The sequence below is a fragment of the Lontra canadensis genome, unplaced genomic scaffold (assembly GCF_010015895.1).
Source record: "Lontra canadensis isolate GAN:19392208 unplaced genomic scaffold, GSC_riverotter_1.0 scaffold85, whole genome shotgun sequence".
Classification (NCBI taxonomy): domain Eukaryota; kingdom Metazoa; phylum Chordata; class Mammalia; order Carnivora; family Mustelidae; genus Lontra; species Lontra canadensis.
Genome location: NW_022631079.1, coordinates 321,281 through 327,765, shown reverse-complemented (window position 1 = coordinate 327,765; position 6,485 = coordinate 321,281). Strand labels below are relative to the sequence as shown.

Here is a 6,485-nt window from a genome sequence, read left to right as displayed (position 1 = left end):
CTTTGCCCATTTTTTCCCACCTCCCCCAACTGTGGTAACCACCACTCTGCTCTCTTGTCTGAGTTTGTGTTTTTTAGACCCACATTTAAGTGATAACATACAGTATTTTCTTGTCCTACCTGACTTATATCATTTAGCAAAATGTGCTCAAGTTCCATTCATATTTTTTTTTGGCTGGATACAGTATACTTTATTGATGGTACATGACAAGGTAGGGCTCCCCAAGCCCCTCCCCTTCTTCAGGGGGTCTGGGATGGAAATAGTGGAGGTTGGGAGATTCTCAGTGTTTTGGGGGTATGTTAGGGCAGGGATTCCCCAGCAGCTGAGGGCCTCTCTCTTCCTCTTGCTCTGGCTGGGGCTGGTGGTTCAGGGGGCTCTTACTCCTTGGAGGCCATGTGGACCATAAGGTCCACCACCCGGTTGCTGTAGCCAAATTCATTGTCATACCAGGAAATGAGCTTGACAAAGTGGTCATTGAGAGCAATGCCAGCCCCAGCATCGAAGGTAGAGGAGTGGGTGTCACTGTTGAAGTCGCAGGAGACAACCTGGTCCTCAGTGTACCCCAGGATGCCCTTAAGGGGGCCCCTGATGCCTGCTTCACCACCTTCTTGATGTCATCATATTTGGCAGTTTTCTCCAGGCGGCAGGTCAGATCCACAATAGACACGTTGGGGGTGGGGACACGGAAGGCCATGCCAGTGAGCTTCCCATTCAGCTCAGGGATGACCTTGCCTACAGCCTTGGCCGCACCAGTGGAAGCTGGGATGATGTTCTGGGCAGCCCCTCGGCTGTCACGCCACAGCTTCCCAGAGGGGCCGTCCACAGTCTTCTGGGTGGCAGTGATGGCATGGACGGTGGTCATGAGTCCCTCCACAATGCCAAAGTTGTCATGGATGACCTTGGCCAGAGGAGCCAAGCAGTTGGTGGTACAGGAAGCATTGCTGACAATCTTGAGGGAGTTGTCATACTTCTCATGGTTCACACCCATCACGAACATGGGGGCGTCAGCAGAAGGAGCGGAGATGATGACCCTCTTGGCCCCGCCCTTCAAGTGAGCACCAGCCTTCTCCATGGTGGTGAAGACCCCAGTGGACTCCACAACATACTCAGCACCAGCATCACCCCATTTGATGTTGGTGGGATCTCGCTCCTGGAAGATGGAGATGGACTTCCCATTGATGACAAGCTTCCCATTCTCAGCCTTAACTGTGCCGTGGAATTTACCGTGGGTAGAATCATACTGGAACATGTAGACCATGTAGTTGAGATCAATGAAAGGGTCATTGATGGCGACAATATCCACTTTACCAGAGTTAAAAGCAGCCCTGGTGACCAGGCGCCCAATACGGCCAAATCCGTTCACTCCGACCTTCACCATCGTGTCTCGGGCACGCGGCTGGCACTGCACCTGAAGATGCGGCTGTCTGTCGAACGGGGAAGAGCAGAGAGCCAAGTTCCATTAATATTATTACATTATTTTTAATGGCTGAATATTTCATTATGCATATTACGTATTATGTGATTTATATTTCATATACACACAGCCATAGGTACACATAGGTATCGCTTTTTCATTATTCTTTCATCCATCATTTGACATGTAGGTTGTTTTCATGACTTGGCTATTATAAATAATGCTGTATGAACATGGGAGTGCAGATAGTGAGCTCATTGCCTTTGGATATATACCTAAAAGTAGGATGCCTGAATCATATGGTAGTTCTATTTTTAATATTTTGAGGAATGCCGTACTGTTGTTCATGATAGGGGCCCAGTTTATGTCCCCCACATCCTCTCCAACACTTGCCGTATCTTTGTCTTCTTGATAATGGCCATCTGACAGGTGTGAGATGATAGCATATAATGCATCGATTTGCATTTCTGATGTTTAGTGATGTAAAGCATCTTTAATTTTGCCTGTTGGTCTTTATTATGTCTTCTTTGGAAAATTCTCTTCAGTTCCTCTCTCTATGTTTTATTAGATTGTTGTTTTTTTAATTATTGAGTTGTTTGGGTTCTTTACATATTTTGGATGTTAATCCCTTTTCAGATATATAGTTTGCCAAAATTTTCTCCCATCTCATAAGTTGCCTTTCATTTGGTTAACTGTTTCTTGGCTGAATAGAAGCTTTTTAGCTTGATGTAGTCTCACTGATTTTTGCTTTTATTATCTCTGCTTTGGGGGTCATATCTAGAAAATCCTTACTAAGACCAATTTCAGGGAGCTTTTTGCTTACTTTTTCTTTCCAGGAATTTTACAGTTTTAAGTTTTATATTTAAGTCTTTAAACCATTTTGAGTTCATTATTGTTAGTTGTGAAAGGTGGGGGATCCTATTTCACTTTTCTGCCTTTGGTTTATCAAATTTTCCCAGCATCATTTATTGAAAACACTGCTCCCCCCCATTGAGTATTCTTGGCTCCCTTATCAAATGATAGTTGACCCTTTATGTGATGGATTATTTGGGGGTTCTTGATTTTCTAGAATGGTTTTCTGTGTCTATTTTTATACCAGCAGTGTACTGTTTTATTATAGCTTTTCAGTATAGTTTAAAATCAACAAGTGCGAAAAATAAAAATAAATAAGATGGAATCCACAAGTGTGATGCCTCCAGCATTGTTGTTACTCATTCTTAGAATTGTGTAGGCTATCCGTAGGCTTTTGTGGCTACATACAAATTTTAGGGTTGTTTTTTCTATTTCTATGAAAAATGCCTTGGAATTTTGGTAGCATTGCATTGAATCTATAGATCTATTTGCTGTAAGACCCTCCTCTTTTTCCTTCCCCATCTGATCCCCAGTAGTGAGGCCCCACAGATTTTACCCAGTGACCCCTGGGAGGTGAGGCCTAAGTGAGCCGCCCAGGGAGTGTCCCACAATGCTGGGAGAGCTACATGCTTACCCTGGGTTCTCTTTTTCCTACTGGAGAAATGATAGGCCCAAGGAAGGGCCCTCATGGTATTCTGGCATGTGGAAAGTGAAATGCAGTCAAAAAGTTGCTATTCCTCTTACTCTTATAATCTGGTGGTCCAAGAGAGGGCTTCAGCTTTACTTGAATGTTCTGGGATTTTCACAATGGTGCGTTATCTATGGTTGGTTGGAAGCCAGGAATGACCTATATCACCATCTAGATGAACAAAGGCTACATTCTTAACTGACGCTGGCCATGGATGAAATTTCTTGGCCACTTGCCATGGATGGAATCTTTTGACTATATACAATCTCTGTTTTGAATTTTTCATGAAATAAATTTTAAATTACAAAACAAGAGCAGTAGGGCATTACAATGATAACTTCCTATTGGTCATTTAAAATCTTATTAAATTTGATTGTGTGTTGGGGCACTTTTCCCCAGCAAATTAGTTGTACTTTATGATTCATGGTTTTGATATATATATCTTTCTAGAGATTAAATTTTACTGCTGTCCTGTCTCCAACAGAAATTTTAAAATATTTTATTTACAAACATATCCATAAACACATCGTGTGCTATTTTCTTGGTAATCAAAAAAAATCAATGACATTGGAAATTTTTTTTATAGAAGACTTACAGTGTCTTATGGGAACAGACACATCTTTCCAAACATCTTTTGTTTACTGTTTAGTCAGCAATTACTTTATCTACACTGGAGCTGAAAAGGTATAAATTTCACTCAGGTGTACACATACAAACACACACGTTAATATTTATATTTGGCATATACTATCTCCCATTAAGTTTGTGAGTAATTAAGATTAAGCAGATGGTCATCCACAGCATTTATAATGTTGTTTACATTTTTCTTAACTAGAACTATAAAATTTTATAATAAAGCATAGTCAACAAATTCATAACTGAAAGTAAGCTATTAGCTGGGTTTATATTAATGAGCCCATTAAACTTAGCAAGTAAACATAGGAAACATAAAGCTCAAGTTATCTATAGACCTTCCTGTAGCATAAATACTTATAAGACTGCGTATTTGCAGATAGCTCTGGCAGTAGGGGGACCAGTCTCAGGTTGTTCAGAAACAGCACAATAGGATAAATGCAGAGCAGAAACCATCCAGGGTAGCCTGTAACTCAGGACCTTGGGCTGGCTTCTAGAATTCAGGAACATATGAACAATCTTCAATTTCAGAATGTAAAACTAAACCTGAGAACTAGCTGTCACCTTCTAAAACAGATGTAGAAACAGATATCCTAGCAGTCAAGAAAAAGTTGAAGACAGAAGAGAATCATGCTACTTAATTTTTATATTTTAATGTCTTGGATATAAAAAAATGACTGTGGCCAAGTGAAAAAGAATAATCAGAAATTCAGAGTCAGGTGGGGAAAGAAAATTTCAACCAGGGAGAGCTTTCGATACTTCTAGCAAGGGCTACAACAGGTGCTAGAATTCAGGTGGAGGCTTGTGTGGAGACAGTCACTTGGCGAGGTATGAAGCAGGAAGACTTTAGGGTGCTTGTCCTACATAGAGACAGGGTGACATGGAAGACAGTGATGCCACAGCATCTAACAGGCCGAGTGAGCTCCCGCCTCCTGGGGAAAGCTTCTATACCCCTGTGGTAGATGGAATGACACCCCCTTCCTCCAAACATCTCTCACCCTAACCTCTGGAACTTCCCTGGCAGAAAGGTTTTGTAGATGTGATTAAGTCAAGGATTTTCAGATATGGGGAGTATTGCAGACGTTTCAGGGGGACCCAGTGTCATCACAAGCGTCCTTATAAGAGGGAGGCGAGAGGATTGAATAAGAGAAGATGTCAAGAAATCTCTTCTTCAAAACACCACTCTGCAAATACCTTGATTTTAGCCTAGTAAGACCCATTTTGGATTTTTAACCTCCAAAATTGGTAAGTTTGTGGCTTTTTTTTTTTTACAGTAGTAATAGGAAACTAATAAAGCCACATTATTTTTTCTCAATGGAGGACCAACGAATACTTTTGCTTCTTTAGGTGTACCCAGGAAAAGAAGTTTTAAAATGCATCTTTTTAGTCAATTTTCAGTTTCTTGTGAAGATGGGTATTCATTCCTTGGTGTCCTCTTTCAGTTATTTTTTCTTGGTTTTGTGGTGATAATTTCTTCCAATTGTGAAGAATTAAAAATAACTGTATCTGTAATATACTATTAATGGAAACTACTAATGAGAATACAGTGTGTCAAACTGTACAGTGTCTTAACTATTCCACCAGCTGCTCTGTTCATGTTTTACCTGTTCTTTCAAAATTCTCCTCATCTGCTCTTGGGACACAGCCTCAGGGTGAGGGTCTGTAAACTTTATCAAGTGCAAAATACAAAAACTGTTCCTGCGCCGCCACCCCCCACTCGCGCTTTGTTTTCTCTTCAGGTTCAGGTGGTTTTTCTTGTACCTATTTGAGCAGAAAGGCAATGGCAGTCATTACTTCTGGTTCACTGGTTTTGTTATAAAGCCCCACTTGGTGGTTAGCTTGTTGAAAATTGTATCCCTGTGTAGTTCAAGCCTAAATTGTTCTGGTATACATGGTGGCTTTCAATTAGTGAGGGTCCTTAAATATTTTATAAATGTATTCAAAACATCCAAACCTATCTTTGGGCCCACAGTCATATTTTTTATGCATTCAGAAAATGGTATTTTCCGTTAGGATATTAGCTATTATTAGTCTACTAAGTTATCCTTAAAATAAATAAGAACAACAACAACAAAAAAAAACAAATGAAGTTCTCTTTCAGTTATATTTGTTTGGAACTTCTGAAGCTAAAATCACATTTATTGATCTCTGCTTAAATATGGATTTTTTTCCCTCCCAACAAAGACTGAAAGCAATATAGTCCCAAGACCACATAGTAGCAAATATGAGAAAATAGAAAATATTTTCAAATTATATATTTGTAAAGAAAGACTAGCAATTGATAAAATAATAATATAGAAAGAATAAAAACATATTGATGAAAATTAGAGTTATTCTTATGCTTTCCACATAGACAAATTCTTTAGGAGAAATGGCAGCAGATTAGCCAAGTACAGTGAATTAATACAGTAATCTAAATGTTACTTAGGGGGCATCTGGGGATCTGACTCTGATTTTGACTTAGGTCATGATCTTGGCGTCCTAGGATCTAGCCCCACGTCGATGAGGACTCACATTCAACAATCAGCAGGGAGTCTGCTTGAAGATTTTTTTTCTCCCTCTCTCTCTGCCTCTCCCCCAATTGAGTGCAATTGTTTGTGTTCTCTCAAATAAATAAACAAATCTTTCAAAATAAATAAATATAATGTTACTTGGTTTCTAACTCATTCTCACAGCTGTACACAGGCAGCAGAAAATTCAGGCAACTTTCTCAGATTGCTCATATCCTGCTTCTCTAATATTTTGTCAACTAGTTTTTAGAAGTTATGCAGACTCCCAAGAAATAACCAAATGCATCAAGACAGCAGATTAAAAAAATATACATTATTGAGTAAGAGAGCAAAAGGCACACTTGCTAAGATGTTTGTTTTTTTAATTAAGCCAGTGAGAAATTAACTT

At 39.8% G+C, this 6,485-nt stretch overlaps 1 pseudogene; it reads right to left on the bottom strand.

Annotated features, from left to right (window-relative positions):
- Positions 1 to 275: 275 nt before the first annotated feature.
- On the bottom strand, positions 276 to 1,448 carry LOC116882543 (annotated as a pseudogene).
- Positions 1,449 to 6,485: the final 5,037 nt, after the last annotated feature.